Genomic DNA, 17189 nt, shown 5'->3' with positions numbered 1-17189 from the left:
GGTGGAAAGTTCTCCCTTCTCATTTTTCCAGACTAACAATTTGATTTTCCTCTTTCCTTTTTCTAATCCAATTAAAGGTTTATCTATTTTTTTCATAAAACCAACTTTTAGTTTTGTCTATTAATTCAATAGTTTTTTTTTACTTTCAATTTTATTAATCTCTTCTTTTATCTTTAGAATTTCAAGTTTGGTATTTGGGGGATTTTAATTTGTTCTTTTTCTAGGTTTTTTATTTGCAAGTCCAATTCATTGATCTTCTCTTTCTCTATTTTATGCAAGCATCTAGAGATATAAAACCTCCCCTTTTCCCTTCCACTTTTCTATAAGGTGAGAGAAGTTTCTCTGTGAAACCAAATATAATATTCTCTCTTTGAGCCAAATCTAATAACAATAAGATTCACACAATGTTCATCCCCTTCCCTTCTTTCCCTCAATTATAGATTTTCTTTGCCTTATCATGATATATAATTTTTCTTACTTTACCTCAATTTTCCCCTTTTTTTCTGGTACAATCCCTTTCTACCTCACTTCTTTTTTATAACGTAAAATCAAATTATACTCTGGCATGGGGAGCCCTCACCAATTTGGGTCTGGGCACTACCTGCACTCAGCTCAGCCTCCCTCCATGCCCGATTGAAACAGACCTTTTCTGGAGATCTTCAAAATCATCTTCTGCTGGTAATTTGTTTTGCTCCCAATATTTGTGTGTTCTGCCAGTCCAGAACTAATTCAGAGGCTGGATTTGCTGGTTAGAAGTCTGAGGGTTGTGGGAAGAAGTCAGAAAGAAACAGGGGTCCTCCCCACCTTCTTGGCTCTGCTCCCCCCCAAAAAAAGCTATTTTTTAAGAAAGAAAATTTAATTAAATGATATGGACTGAGCAATATAATGGACCAAAAATTAAATATAGCACAATTATGTTGTTATATTATTGAGCTTCTTTATTGAATTGCATATGCCTAGACATTGCTCTGAGGGCTTATGCCTCCATTAATAAGAGATGATACTGAAGATATCTCTCTACACAAAGTATAAAAGTCCTTCTCACCCTCATCCTGGCTAAGGAGTGACTCAATAACCAGGTTGTAATAAATGATAAATTAGTCAATGAGAAGATGTTTTAGAAGGATGAGTAAAAGAACCTATATTAGGTTCAAAAGTCCATTTGGATGGGGAAAATGGCTTGACAATAGTTCATGTAATTATGTACTTCACCGAACACAGTAAACCAGAGCTGGAAATGAGATGACTTCTGTAGCTTTCTCTTTCCTAGGATTCCCAGCTGATCCATATGACTTCCGGCCCATGTCATTTTTTCTTCAGCTGGTCCAATTTGCTACTTCATCAGCTGCTATCGCACAGTCATCTTCCTCCATCCAGCTACATCTTGGACAGCAATAGAGTACAATCTAGAGAGAGCTGGATTGGGAATAAAAGAACCTAAATTCAAAGATTTGTTACTTATTCGCTATGTGATTTGAGTCAAGTGACTCTATCTTTCTAGGTCTCAGGTTTTTCATTTATTGAATGAGGGAATTGGAATGAAGAAATGGCCCAAAGAACCCTTCCATCTTTTAGGCCTTTAATCCTCTCCTGATTGCTCTGAGGGAAGATTGTGTTCAATTGACACAGTTTTCAAAAACTCAGGATGATCACTTCTAGTCCAAGGTGAGAAAAGGACTTGAAATATCCGTACCCTGCCCTCCCCACCCCCATCCCAATCCCTAGAAATAAGAAATTCAGGAGCAAAACAAAAGGTCTGAGCTAAATTGGACTGAGCTGAATGGAACACACGTGACCTTAAACCCAGTTCCTACATTGCATTTCCAATCTCTAGAGAGTTGAGCTGGGCTTTCCAAATCCACAGAATGAGATTCTTTTAAGCATTACTCCAGAAAGCATGATCCCATTACCTCACTGCAGAAGGATAAATCCCTTTGGGTCCAAGCATACAGCCTCTAAAAACGAATTAAAAACCCAGCTTTGTTTCTTCCCAACTTTGAATCTAGCTGTCCTAGGGATGAATTTATGATATACTAGTCATTGCTATTCTGGGAGAGTCCTGGTTACAAAAATGCATTTGATACAGGCAGAAGCAGTGTTCCATGGTGGATAAAGAGACTGCCTCAGAATCAAGAAGATCTGCATTCAAGTTTTGCCCTTGCTCCATACTGGGTATGTGATCTTGGCAGGTTATTTAATCTTTCATTGCCCCTAGGCCAGACTAAATCACAGAGCAGCTACTGATCTGCCCTGATAGAAAAGTTTCCTCACCCCGAACTTGCCAGAGCTGATAAAGTACAGGTTTTATGTCTATTCCTAGACACTTTCAATACTTTCAAGTTTTTTGAGATAATCTATAGGCAAACTACATATCTTTATAACAAATTGATTTGTGTGATTTTATTGTTATTGCTGTGTGGTTGACAGTTATGAAACTCTATTGTCTCTGAAGAACTGAAAATCAGAATCACTCAAAGGGTTAATGCAAAGATGCACAGTGGGTATGAGGAATGTTTTACTAACCAGGACCAGAGCCTTAGTAAAGAATGCTGTAAAGGAAATGAAGATGATGAGCTGGTCAAATGATCAAAAGAATGGTAGATCCCTTATGGGGAGCTCAAGAACTCCATTTGGTTCCTTTGTGATGACTAAAAGAAGTGAGGAAGTCCTCCACCATGTTTGGTGAACTCACGAGAAAACATAGACAAGTCACTCAGGTTGGGGAGACATTGATGGCCACCATCTGCAAAATTATAGGAAATATCTAAATCTATGAAATCACAGGTCCTTTGGACTGGCTGAATACTTAAAAGTCTTTGAAAAAAGTCTCCTTGGGGGAGTGTCTATGTTCTTTGTTTAACATCTACATTTGAGGACTCTGAGAAATTTATTTCTTCTAGCCTGCTTATGAAACATTCATCCTAGCAATCTTCCCCAAGCCTGGGAACCTGAGCTCAGGTGGGCAGGATCAGATATAACATCAGTGCCCAGGTTGATGGACGGCCTCTTAGCCATGAACCCTATGGTCTAGGCATCCTACCCCCCAACAAGAAGTTTAAGGTTTACCTGGACTCAAGTCCAGCTTGGGGGTCTGAGCCCACAGTGAACTTAGATGCTCTCTCTGTCTCTCTCTGTCTCTCTCTCTCTCTCTCTCTCTCTCTCTTTCTCTCTTCTCCCCCCTCTCTCTGTCTCTCTGTTTCTGTCTCTGTCTCTCTGCCTCTCTCCCTCTCTCTCTCTCTCTCTCTCTCTCTCTCTCTCTCTCTCTTTCTCTCTGTCTGTCTGTCTGTCTGTCTCTCACTCTCTCTGTCTCTCTCTCTCTCTCTTTCTATTTGCTCTCTCCATGAAGTAAAATATTAGGGAAATCTGCATGTCAAAGCTTAGGTAAAACTCCCATCTTGATCTCCCCAATGTGGGCAACAGGTCCTCCTTTTACCAAGGCCTTCAATATGAGTAAAAGATTTGAGACAGCTTTTTGTTCTCTCTATACTGCCTAAGAGACAAAGGCCTCACATGCATATATGAACAAATATAGGAAGCCTAAGCATAAGAATAATAAATAAGATAGGGCCAATACCTGTAAACTTTTCGGTCTAGGGAACTTTTATGTGTTTAGTAAATCATCCTAAAACATTAAAGTATCACTTTATACTTATTATACTCCCTCCAAACCACCCTCTTGTGAGATTTTTGAACAGCTCATTTACATTCACTTCAGACATGGACCATCCTAGGAAACATCATGGAGGATTGGCAAGGACCACGTCTTTAACCCTTCACATAGCTTTAGTCCTTCACCACAACTTTAAGGTTATCCTATGGCTTGTTCTCATCTCCAGGAAGCAGGCTATGAAAGAAAGAAAATCTCTTTCTGGGCTGCCATCCCTCAGCTCAGAAACCCGGAAATTCAAGATTATTAATGATGTAACCACCAATGCTCAAATCTCTCATTTCTCAGAATCTCTAGTCAGTGACCCATACAAAGAAGAGGAAATGGGGAGGCAAAAAAGGCAGGGAGACTCATCAGATCAAGGGATTCCTGTCTCAAGCTCTCCTAGGCAAGAATATATTTTCTATTACCTTGTGCTTCCACTGTATATTGCCATGACTACTCCAGGGGGGAGGGGAAAGAAAGATCTCATTTTCTAAGGAAAAAGACAGAGCCACCATATGAATTTGTAATTCCTGTGTCCTGTGCCAGCAGTACAGTCAGCCCAATTCAGAGTAAGTGGTCAATTGATGCTCATTTATTCACTCATGCCCTTTCTAAAGCTAGCAAGCAGAGTCGCACAATTAAATGTGAATAGATAGGAGTTAAAACCCTCAATCTTTTGGGCCGGTCACTGAGAGTGTCTGCTTTTCTACTTTTCTCATCCAATGTGTCCTAACTCCCCAAAGTGGAAGAACAGCCTTTCCAGGATATAGCAGCAGTGGAGGAAGACAGATCCAATAGCTTCTGAATCGAGAGGGAGCCCCTGGTTCTCACTTCCATTGCATGACCCCAGCCAAACTCATCTAAACACATCCTTACTGTTAAAACTTGAGTTTTAATCTTGTTCCATCACTAATGAGCTGAGATGTGTTAGGTAAATGATTATAGAGGAACAGGCAAAGAAATTCTCTAAAGAGTACATCAGTTGCTATAATGAGCATTTGTATAGTGCTTTTAAAGAGTTTGCAAAGTGCTCTAAAAGGGGATATCATTTTCAATCAAAGCTTGTAAAAGTGAGTTTAGTGAAATTGAATGGAGGTGAGTTGAGTGGGTGAAGTTGAGTGAAGATGAGTTGAGTGGATAAGAACCTGACAAAATGCACAAAACCAAGTCAATATTTATCTTGAACTTGATCACTTCTAAGTGGAGATGGATAGAATGAAAAAGATTCAAAAACATCTTGAAAATGATGTTTCTGAATGAAGAAACAAAAGAGTTCAGAAGCTCGTAGATGACTCAGAAACATCATACGTGGATAAAGCAAATAATTTCTCCAGAGAAGAGAGCCAGAAAGTGCTGGACATAGTGAACTCAAACAACCTAAAAAACCAAAATCGCCTGCACCTTAACAAAGAAGAAATGATGGAGTAGTTCCCTGATCTCAGATCCATCTCCAAATCAACTGGCTGTGCGAAGTTATACCTTCAATGAATTCATTCATAGGTCATAGAGTTAGAAAGAAAAAGAGAATATCAAGTTCAAATGTCTCATTTTACAGGTAAGGAAATTGAAGCCCAGAGAGATTGTGACTTTTCCCAAGATGACATGGTAAAAAGTGTCCGAGGAACAATTCAAATCCCATTCTTACTTGCTTCGTGTCCACCGCCTAGCCAATTTACCATGATGCTTCTTACCTTTGCACTAAATTAGCAGAATAAATAAGGTAGAAGAAGAAATGGGGCAGGTGAACTCAATCTATTACAATAAATTGTTGATACTGGGCGAAAATGGGAAATGGAATGAAAGAAGTGTTTAGATGAGATCTAAGGCCCCTTCAAAATTTAAAATTCTATGAAATATAAAGGAATCAGGATTGTTTATGTACTCAGGTCCTGGTAGGGTAATAGATTTGGATTCAAAGGACCTGGGTTTAAATCCTAACTCTACTAACCTGAATTGTCTGACTCGTCTGGATCTCGGGCTCCTCATTTGTAAATTTAAGGCGTTGAACTAACTGACCTCTAAGCTCCCTTTTAGTCCCAAATCTATTATCCTATGAAGAAGAGAAACACAGGCTGTCCCAAAAGTCTGAGTGCAATTTTTTTAGCTGAAATAGCTGAAAATGGCACTGTGACTTCTGGGTCTCCCTGTCAGTCTAGCAAGTCTGGTGCCTCCCTTGTCATTGCTCCTGAAAGAATAGGCTTGATGCCGTTACAAGGCACCAGTAGTAGGATGCTTGATGAATAAGCTGGATGCCGGACCCTGCTCCTGAGGCAGACAGTGCGAAGGCATGGACACAGCCGCCTCCCCTGCTGGACGTCCCGTTCCTGCTGATCAATGGGCTGGTTTTCACGGGTTCTGCTCCGGGTCCAATGTTAGAATTATTTATGGAGCCGAGCAAACCTGCCAGAATGCTTCATGTCAGCCCCGCACATGTGTAGCAGGGTAACGACTCCTCGGCTGCTCCGGGCAGAGGAAGGGCTGCCATCTGCCAGCTCCGGTTCCTGGGCACTCGCCCAATGCGTGCGCTTGGTCCTTGGTATAACCTCTGGCAACCTGATACCACCGCTCTCGGAGGCTGAGAACAGATCCGAACCGGCCACGGCTCGTGAGAGGAGGAGGGAGCTCCTGGAGCTGCTCCTGCCCAAGCTTGCCATCATTTGTCTTCCTAATTCGGCTTAATGAACACGTATCAGGCCCTGGTGCCAGGTAAGGAGGATGCCCAGTCAGAGACAAAAAGACCATTCCCTCAAACGTGGGCTGGATGAGAGGGGGCAGAACCCGCCATCTACACCAACGTCCCTACAGTCAAGGTTGGCTCATTGAAGGCAGATAACTTCTGCATTTCCCAAGTGCATAGTAGGTGCTTCATAGATTGCGTTAAGGAGAGCTCTCCTTAAAGTCCAGTCCCAGAATCTGGAATCCAGCAGGCAGCCCCTGCAAAGACTGACTCAGGTTGAGGGGTCTGCCCCCCTTCCCTGTAAATCTGAGCAAAGCTTGAAATCAGAATGGAGGTCTGGGTAAGGAAGGCTGAAAGGAGGATTAAGCTTTGTATCTAGTCATTGACTAAACCGTCTTAATAACTTAATCACAAGCTGGTTTTGAGGGAGGAGAAAATCACTTTGGAGGGAGAAAAATTAATAAGCATTGCACCTCACCTAGAAATAACCTCAAAACTATTTCAGAGCCTTGTGTATGAATATTCATGTCTTTCAATTAAACAAAGCTTTTTTATATTTTCTGCTGCTGGTATTTTCCAGGATTAAAATTGTTTTAGGGACAGCCATCAATTTCCCTGAGTTGCCAGGGTGCCGGCGTGGTACAGTGGGTGTGCACAGTTACTGGGAAAAGACTTGTGTTTTAAGCCAAGGTCTTCCACGGACTATCTCGGTGACCTTGGGCAATTCAATTTCTCTCTTTGGGACTCAGTTTCTTCCACTGTCAAACAGGAGTGATGATGTCATAGATAAGGTGGAACGGACAGCTAAGGAAAATGTTGCTTTGCATTTTCTGACTTCTATTTTAGGTTCATCAGTCCCTTCATCATCATCATCAATAATAATGATGATAATAATGAAGTTTTATATGATGCTCTAAGATTCCTGAATATTCATTCTCTCATTTCATCCTCACAATCACTCTAGGAGTGGGTGCTTTTCTACATCTGAGGAAATCGATGTTAGTTAGTGCCTGGGGCTGAATTAGAATTTATGTCTTCCGAACTCCAGACCTAGCACTCCATCCAGTGTGCCTTCTAACTGCACCAGAATCACAGAGTCTGAGACCCAGAAGGGACTTTAGTCCAACCAGAGGAAAGCCCACTGTAGCCTGCCCCATAAGCAATCATCCAGCCTTCACCTGAACACACCCTCACTCTCTCCCTTGATAAAATACACTCTAACTTTATTATCCTGCATGGTGGTAAAGAAAATGAGCTTACACAATTCACAATAAATTCAAGTCCCAAGTCCTCTCTAGGTCTCCATCCCACATCTAAAACTCAATTCATAGGATGATTGATTCTGCATTGGAAGGGTCTTGAAAACATGTTGGATCCAACCCCCTCATTTTACAGATGAGAAAAGGTCCACAGTGATGAACTGATTCATCCAAGATCATAGAGGGGACAAAGGACAAATTCAATATACTTTTAGAAAGCACTGAACCCCAGGTACTGTGATAGGAGTTGAGGGGAGAAACGTTGCCTGCCCTCAACGAGCTTAATTAACATTCTCCTGTGCGGAAGGGAAGCCAGTACTTAGATGTAAATGTACTTAAATGTAAAAATAGAAAATATGTTCAAAGAACCTATAATGGATGATGGAGGTAAGTGGTAAAAATGTAAGGGGAGAAGGTCAGGAATAGTCCCTTATAGGAAATAGCCCTTGAGTTAAAAACCTTGCAAGAAAATACAGATTCCAGGAATATATGTGCAAAGGAAGAACATTCCAAGAATGGGGGACATCGCCTTCTAAGTGGGGAATTAGATTCCATTTTTTTTGAGGATGGCAAGTCAACCAGTTTGGCTGGAACATAGGCTACATGGAGGAGAGGATGAATCTAGACAGATAGGTTAAAGCCATGTTAATAAGAGCTTGGAGTTCCAAGCAGAGCATTTAGAGTCATGTTAAGAGAAATGTCCCTCGGGCGTGTGTAAAAAATGGAAAGACTAGAATCAAGGAGACCAGAGAAGGCATCAGTCTAAGGTCTCCCAGCTCAAAAGTTCCATGATCAACGACTATGGATGGCTACAGCAGGACTGAAGCTTCTTCACTGCCTGGATTGTGCCTGGAGTGCTTTAGGGCAGGGACATCTGGGTTCTAATCTCAGTTCTGCTATGTGAACTTAGTTTACATCTATTTCCTCCCCTCTATAATCTGGAACTTGCACCAGGGGATCTAAAAGCTCCTTGGAGGAGGAGATCCATAAACCCAAATGATCAAATCTTCACTGATGTGAGGATGGAGGAAAACAACTTTCATTTCCAAAGAACCCTGTTTCCTTTCCAATGACCAACATTAAGGCTTCTCCAGCTCATCCTCACCCTGGGATTTGAGCCACTTTAGCTAAGCCAATTACACTCTGATAATGGCAGAGAACTAGAGTTACACAGAGCTGATGATGGGCCTTCACAACCTCACTACAAACAAGAATGTTCGTCAAAACAAAGGCACCTTCTCCACTCTTTTGGTAGAACGCTGCTTATTCTTTCACTAATCTGATATATACCCGCAGCAAGATTCTGAAGCCCTCAAAGGCAAGAGCATGGGGCCAAATCCATTCAACTGAAATTATAGCTATTCTCTCATTCACTAATGCATGTCACTACTACTGTGCATGCTCTTTTCTTGGCAAAGATGGTGGAGTGGCTTGCTATTTCCTTCTCTGGTGGACTAAGGCAAACAGAGCTTAAGGGACTGCCCAGTGTCTGAGGCTGGATTTGAATTAACCTCCCAGGTATAGGATAGCAGAGTCATAATAGAATAGCAGAAAAGAATTAGGGACTTGAATGGATGTCAAGGTCCAAGTTAACTAAAAATGACCTAGAAGCCAAAAAAGTTCTTTTGATCCGAGGCTACATTTGAGAAGTACCATATTCAGAACAAAAATGGTGACATATCACTGAGGTCTGCTCTGGTCAGATCACACCTGCAACAATTTAACATTCAATTTTGTTTTGTTTTTTTCAATGAACAAAAATCTGTTTGTGTCTCCTTCTCTCCTTTCCTCACCTAGAGTGTTGTGTTTAGATTTAACAAAAGACCTCAATACACTGGTGCCCCTCAGCTACATTTAAACTGATCGGGGCCATAGAAGGACTTGAGTCCATGCCCTCTGAGGACTGAGGGAAGGAACTGAAGATGCTTATGCTAAAGAAGAGAAGATTTAAGAGGAGCATCTTTAAGTGTTTCAAAGTATGTCATGTGGAAGAGGGCTTGAACTTGTTCTATTTAACCCCAGAAAGCAGAACCAGGAGGAAGGATGAGAATGATGTAGGGACAAACATGGTTTGATGTCACAGAAGGAGACTCCTAATATTTAACTCTGTCTAGTGATGTAACCTCGGGCAAATCCCTTCACTCTGGCTGCCTTGGTTTCTTTGCCTGTAAAATGGGCTGGAGAAGAAAAGGGCAAGCCACTCTGGTATTTTTATCAAGAAAACCCCAAAGGGGACATGAAGAGCTGGACACAAGTGATGATGCTTGAAGAGCACGGGTGACAAAGTGTGATGTTCTGCTCCGGGCTGGGATGCCCCGCGTGGCCCAGTTCCGAGGTTCTGGGAGTCCTGCTGGGCCACCGGCATGCTCCCTCCCGGCTGGACCCCCTCACCCTCTCCTGCACGGCCTTTGTGCCCGCAGTGCCCTCTGACTGCGTGGGATCTGAGCCTGGCGTTCCTGCCAACATGAAGATTCCATGAGCTGGGGCTCCCTGATGGACCCGCATGCACGTTGGCAGTCGGCCCCACGGAGCATCCTCCCCAGATGATGATTATGTTTCCCCCAGGAACAACCCTAAGTGGATCCCAGTAGGATCTTAGTCCTTAGTGGCTCCCTTTTGCCTGCATTTAACTCCCTCCATGCTGTGCTGGCTGCTGACCATTCCAGGCCGATTCCTGCCCTCCAGGAACTTTCCATTCCAGCCCCACCCCAGGGCTAGTCAGGACATTCCATCCCCTGCCTTGTACCTATGTCTGACAGGCTCCCCACCCTCGACGCTTAAATCTGCAGTTTCCCCTTCAGAAACCCCCTCCTGCCTGGCTTCCCTGCCTGGGAAATAAGGGCATCAGCCCAGGTGGCCTCCCAGAGACCCCCTCCGGCTCCCGGCTCCGGCCGGGGCTCCGTTACTGACTGGCGGTGTGAGCATGTGCTTCCTCTCCCTGCCTCCACCTCAGTTTACTGTTCTGTCCATTGGAAGTTAAACTGACCTTTAGGACTGTTTGCCGCTGCATTCTAGAGTCCGGGGCTTGGGTCAGCCAGCTTACTGTTGGCCAGCCTCGGAACCTTCCACCCCCCTCCCCCACTCTAATACCGGCTCCTCCTGTCTCAAATGGAGGATGAGGGGGGCAGGGGAATGAGGGAATCAGGGCAGGGGCATCAAAGCCTTCCCGAGCCACGTAAACACAATGTGCTGATCAAGGGACTCCCTAGTATGTGCAAGCTCCCTGCGGCGAGGGGCCTCCTCTGCCTTTGGATGTGTGCCCCTACTGCCCGGCACACAGTAGGACATGATTAAAGCTTTCTCCTTCCCAGACCTTGAGCAGGAAGGGCCCTCCAAGGCTACAAGGGGACATCTGTAGAGGACTCTGCCAAAACGCTATTTCAAACCTCTCAGTTACTGTTAGTCAGGCCGCCCCTCATTTCACAAAGGAGCTGAGCTGACCCAGCGGGACACAAGAAGCGATCACCAGAGGTGGGATTTGAATCCAGGTCTTCTGACTCCAGAGTCAGTGCTTTGTCCACTGGGCCATAAGCTCTCCTATCGTTATGTCGTAGTATATTATGGGGAGAGAGAGACGGGGGGAAGGAAGGAGCAGGTCCCACGGGGAGAAGGCAGGAGCGCCCGCCCATGAGCGGCCGGCCTCCGGCCCTGGCAGCCGTAGGGCCTCGAGAGGGCCGGAGGAGGGCCCGCGGCGTGATGGCTGACTCTAGGAAATGTACACCGTCATACTCACGGCTCTCTAGAAAGTCTCCCACTGCTTCTGCTGTGCCTTGGAAATCCACATGACTGCAGAGGTGCATGGAAAAGTTTTTCTTCTCTTCTTGTTTCTCAGGCACCGGAAGAGAGACACAAGGAGTTCATTCCGCTGGAAATTATGCTGGCATGCTTCCTCGTTGGCGTACGTCTCATCTGCGTGGGACGTCCCCAACTCAAGCGGAAGGGCTGCCTGGGCCCCGGGCCCCCGGGCCCCGGGGCCGGCCCGACCAACGGCTCTTGGGGAGGCATTGCTCCCTGCTTGGGAAATGAAGCTTCCTGGGCTTCAGCCTGCCTCCTCTCAAATGGCAGGCTGGGGTCCCCCATATCTCCATGGAAGAGACAAAGCAGGAACAGTTGGAAAGAATGCCTGTGTTTGAAGAAGTTCAGGACCCGGGTTCAAGGCCAACCGGCATCGGGCCCATCGTTTAAACCGGGGGCCTCCAGTTTCTCTAGCGTTCTTTCCCAGGACAGAACCGTAGCTTTTCTTTTAGAAATCGGCGTCGGCCGTGGAAGTCACCAAAAGCTCATTGCACGGAGTCAGAAGAGATCTAAGCGCAAGTCTCGCTTGGCCTTGGCCGGGGCCCCCCGGGTGAGCCTCGTCTACGGGCAAGGACGCGCGGGGCCCACCCCCAGTTATCGTGAGGATCAAACGGGACCACATCGACTCGAGAGACGGAAACCCGAAGGCATTTCTGTCCTCGGGACCTCCCGGATGGCAGTTAGATGGCACGGTGGTTGGAATTAGGAAGACTCCTTTTCGTGAGTTCAAATCCATCCTCAAACAACACAGTAGCCGGGTGACCCTAGACAAGTCACTTCACCCTGTGTGCCTCAGTTTCCTCATCTGTACAATGACCTGGAAGAGGAAAACGGCCAACCGTCCCAGTAACTTTGCCAAGAAAGCCCCACATGGGGTCGTGAAATTTCAGGAGTGACTAAAACGACTCAACAACTATAATGAAGGAATCCTTCAGTCACAGAAGGAGGAGAGAGAGAGGGGGTGGCTTGATGAACGAGCCCATCTTCCCCCAAAATCGCAAACCACAACCTGATCCAGGCCTCCTCCTGGGTGAGACCCTGGAAACTTCAGTCGCCCAAGTCAACCAGCTTTTGCTTCTGGCTTCTCACCCACCAGCTGACCCAGTCTCCATCTCTCAACTGGAAGTAGTAATAGCTGGGAGCACTGGCGGGTTAATTGGCTCATTTGGGCACAGAAAGAGTTTAGTTAATGACTCAAGGAGACAAGAAGTGGGAAGTGAAGAAACTAGAGTCTTAATATTGGGCAAGTCTCTAGAGGCTACACAGGAGCAGGAGGATTACAGGATTAGAGCCTGGATTACAGGATTAGAGCTGGAAAGGACCCTGGGTATCGCATAGCCGGGGATACGTCTTCCACACTGAACTTCCCTTCAGTTATCGAGGGAGCTCTTTGGGAGCCCTGAGAAGAGGCTTCTCTGAACAAGCTCCTTGAGGGCAGGCACAGATGGATTGGGGGCTTTGGATCCTCAGCGTCCCACACTGTGGTTTAATAAATTGAAGCTTAATAAATGTTTACTGATTGGGTGTTCTGTTAAGTGTGTCTGTTATTTGAATTAGAGCATAGAAAACTTGATGGTTTTTGTTTGTCCTTCATTTTCAAAGAGAACCATGGCATCAGGAGGTGATTTAAGTGAGGGAGGGCCAGGCGAGGTCACCTGCCTCGATTTCCCCTCCAGCGCCATCTGGGTCCAATGGCCCAGTTTTGGATCAGGAAGACAGGAGATGACCCAGTAACAATAGGAGACCTTGGCCTTTTTAAGCTATGGTCTGCAATGGGTCTCAGTGTGACTGAAGCTGCCCCCATTCAGTGATTAAAGCTATTAATATTAAAGGTAAAGAATCTCCTTTCACCTAGATCAAAAATATATAAGTAAATAAATGAATGAATAATATTAAATTAAATATTAAATTATTTAATATAATATATGATAATAATAAAAAAGGGAAAATCCTTGAGGTTTCTGGCCCAAGCAGAAATGACTAATAATTACATTCAATCTGGATCGATCAGGACCCAAATAATGACCACATGGGGCTTGGACTAAGACCTATTTTTGGCTAATTAGAATCAGATTCATTTTGATTTAAAGCCTGGTCCTCAAGAAAGAAATCTAGCCAGTAAATCCAATGATAGCTTACCTACAGATGCTCTTAAAGCATTTTTCCTCTCTTTTTTGGCACCTCTGCGACGGCTTGTACATAGGAGGTGATCCACTGGGATTTGTCCAACTCCAAGCAACAAGCATTTTTATTAAGTAGCAACCATGTGTCAGGCCCTGTCCTTGGCACTAGGCCCCTGGTCAAACTATCCCAAGCCCACGTTCTGGTAACAAGAGAAAGCACAACCATGATGACAGTAAGGAAGAGAGCAGGGGGGATCAGGATGGAAAAAGTGGTTCCTAAGCTGGGCTTTGAAGGGAGCTCGGGATGGGATGAGGTGGAAGTGAGATGGGTCAGCATCCCAGACATAAGGAAGGGTCTGAGGAGGAAAAGGGAAGCAAGAGCTAGATTGCGGTGAATGAGAAACAGAGGTGGGCCAGCGTGGCTAGAATGTGGTATATAAAGGGGAGGGATGAGAAATTGGGCTGGAAAAATAGGCTGCACCCAAGTTTGGAAATGCTTTCCAGATCCGATGACAACACCGCCCTTTAGCAATCTCTAATAACATCTTAAAATCTCAAATGAACCTCCTCTGACACTTTATAGTCCTGGACGCTCTATTACTGCTTAAGCAAGCACAAAAGAGCAGTTACAAAGTGCTCCTTTGGGGGAGGGACAAAGGAAGGGGAATGCGCCTTGAAAGCAAGATGAGATCTTGTTTAATTAGGCGGTGCCTTTTTGGAACTGGAAGAGAAAGATTTCCAAAGTCAATTTCTCATTTTTCAGATGAGGGAGCAGAGGCTGACTTGATTGGCTCAGAGGTCACAGATAAGAAGTGTCTGTGATGCCATTTAAAAAAATATATATATCAATGAGTGATCATCACTCTCTTTAGGCTCCAAATCTCTGAAGCTATTAAAAAAAAAAAAAAAAAAAAAAAAAAAAAACAATCTAGGTCCTTAATCCTGTCATCATAATGCAATACCCAGAACATGATTCTTGAAGACTGGGTTCAAGTTCAGATATTTAACAATCTACATGACAATGAGCAATTCCTCATGAAGGCTCTTTCCTGGCTCATCTGAGCTAAGTCAAGATGAAGAGGAGGGGCACATCCCCCAAGCTCTGTTTAGACCGTGCTGGGACCCACTATCGTTTTCATACAAAGTCTTAGGTTCCCATACACTTCAAAATTCTTCAAATGATTTTCTTCTCTTGTGGTTGCTTTTCAGTGTTAAGGGGATTACCAGAAGAACTTCAGGTGTGAAGAGACTTGCCTAAGATCACACAGCTAGAAAGTGTTAGGTGTCTGAGGTCAAATTTGAATTCAGGTCCTGTGGTCTATTCACTGCACCATGTAGAGTATAGGACTTGAATTCAAATTTCCTTTTTTTCTTCTATTTTTGACTAGGATTTTTTCCCTGTTTTTCACTTTTCTAATTCTAAGAGATTCAGTCAATTTTTTAAATAATGTCTTGAAATATAAAGAATATAATATTCTTCCCCCCTTTTTTTAATCATCTCATTTAAATAACGCAATCATTATTTTCTCTCCTTTATCTGCTTCCCAGGTCCATCGTTTTTGATATGTCACTTTACATTTTTTCTATTTTTTAAAGTCATTTGACTTAAAATTCTGATTTCCAAATAGTACTTAACTTAAATTTGTTCCATTTGAATTTTAAAAGAGTCTGTTGCTTAGATAAGACTTTGTAGCTCATGTGTGAAGCTACTAATTCTCCTTCCATTTTTTTCTTCCATACTTTTCATTTCTTTTCTATTTTTCTGGTTAAGTTTTCTAATTTCATTTATAAAATTATTGGTTTTCTCTCTTTTTTAATCTTCATCTCTTCTAGAGATTCTAGTTGATCCTGTGGCCAAGCTGTATTTTTCCTTTGAGGCTTTCCTTTAAGGAGTTTTAACGTCATTCTCTTCTGGGTTTGGGCCTTGAGCAAACCGATTGTGACAATATTTAGCATAGAGCTTAAAGCCTGCTCCTTACCCTATAGATAACCATTAGGCACAGGGCCCTGCAGCACTGAATCTGTGACCCATGAATGAGTGATGAGTGTCAGAGCTCCCACTTGGCATTTATTCCTCCTCCCTACCTAAGATCAATTCCTCCTTTGCCATATGAGATGTCTTCTTACCTTGACATACTGTTGGAAGCAATTGTCTATGCTCAAAGACTTTTGACAAGATCTTGACCTTTGTGTTCACGGACCTCTTCATCTATCTCTCAATTCTAACCTCAGCTAGAAAAATGAGTCGTGATTTTCCCCTTGGGGCAGAATTTGGTCTAGCATATCATCTAAATTGTTGTGGAGTAGTTGTGGGAAACATTGACTGTATCTCTTTCTGCTACTCCATCAGATAGAGATTTCCACTGACAATCTTTTTGTTTGTACAAAAACTTAAGTTAATATAATCAAAATTATTTAGTGTTCAATAATGAACTCCAATTCTTCTTTGGCCACAAATTTCTTCCTTCTCCACAGATCTGAGAGGTAAACTATCCTTTTTTTCTTCTAATTTGCTTATGATATCACTCTCTATGTCTAAATCATGAACCCATTTCGATCTTATCTTGGTATATGGTGTTTGGTGTGGATCAATGCCTAGTTTCTGCCATACTAGACTCCAATTTTCACAGAAGTTTTGGTAAAATAGTGAGCTCTTATCCCAAAAGCTGGGGTCTTTGTCAAACACCAGAGTACTATAATCATTACTATTTTGTCCTGTAAATCTAAACTATTCCACTGATCAATTACTGTATTTCTTTAGCCAGTACCAAATGGTTTTGATGACCACTGCTTTATAATATAGTTTTAGGTCTGACACAGCTAGGCCACCTTTATTTGCATTTTTTTTTCATTAATTCTCTTGAAATTCTTGACCAAAATTTTGTTCTTCTAGATGAACTTTGTTATTTTTTTCTAGATCTGTAAAATAATTTCTTGGGAGTTTGATTAGTATGGCATTTCTGAATAAGTAGATTAATTTAGATAGTATTGTCATTTTTATTATATTCCCTCGGCCACCCATAAGCACTTGACATTTTTTCAGTTGATTATATCTGACTTTATTTGTGTGGAAAGTGTTTTGTAGTTGTGTTCATATAGTTCCTGACTTTGCCTTAGTAGATAGATTTCCAAATATTTTATACTATCAATGCTTATTTTAAATGGAATTTCTCTTTGTATCTCTTGTTGTTGGACTTTGTTGATGATATACAAAAATGCTGATGGATTTATTTTGTACCCTGCAACTTTGCTAAAGTTCTAGATTGTTTCTGGTAGTTTTTAGTTGATTTTCTACATATACCATCATATCATCTGCAAAGATTGATAATTTGGTTTCCTCATTACCTACCCTAATTCCTTTAATCTCTTTTTCTTCTCTTATTGCCAAAGCTAATACAATATTGAATAGCAATGGTAATAGTGGACAACTTTGTTTCTCCCCTGATCTTATTGGAAAGATTCTAATTTATCCCCATTACACGTGATGCTTGCTGATAGTTTTAAATAGATGCTACTCATCATTTTAATGACAACTCCATTTATTCCTATACTCTCTAGTATTTTTTTTAAATAGGAATGGGTGTTGGATTTTATCAAATGCTTTTTCTGCATCTATTGAGATAATCACATGATTTTTGTTAGTTTGGTTATTGATAAAAATCAATTGTGCTAATAGTTTTCCT

The 17189-nt window shown here is 42.9% G+C and overlaps 1 long non-coding RNA gene across 1 annotated transcript; it reads right to left on the bottom strand.

The window, feature by feature from the left end:
• Window positions 1-923: 923 nt before the first annotated feature.
• Window positions 924-10570, bottom strand: LOC116423500. The gene is made up of 2 exons (XR_004234112.1): window positions 10499-10570; window positions 924-1416 (listed from the first exon to the last, which is right to left on the bottom strand). It is a non-coding gene; the product is annotated as an uncharacterized LOC116423500 (long non-coding RNA).
• Window positions 10571-17189: the final 6619 nt, after the last annotated feature.

This window comes from Sarcophilus harrisii, chromosome 4, assembly GCF_902635505.1.
Source record: "Sarcophilus harrisii chromosome 4, mSarHar1.11, whole genome shotgun sequence".
In the NCBI taxonomy this organism is placed as follows: Eukaryota; Metazoa; Chordata; class Mammalia; order Dasyuromorphia; family Dasyuridae; genus Sarcophilus; species Sarcophilus harrisii.
Note: the sequence above shows the minus strand (reverse complement) of the source record. Positions and strands in the feature narration are given on the sequence as shown.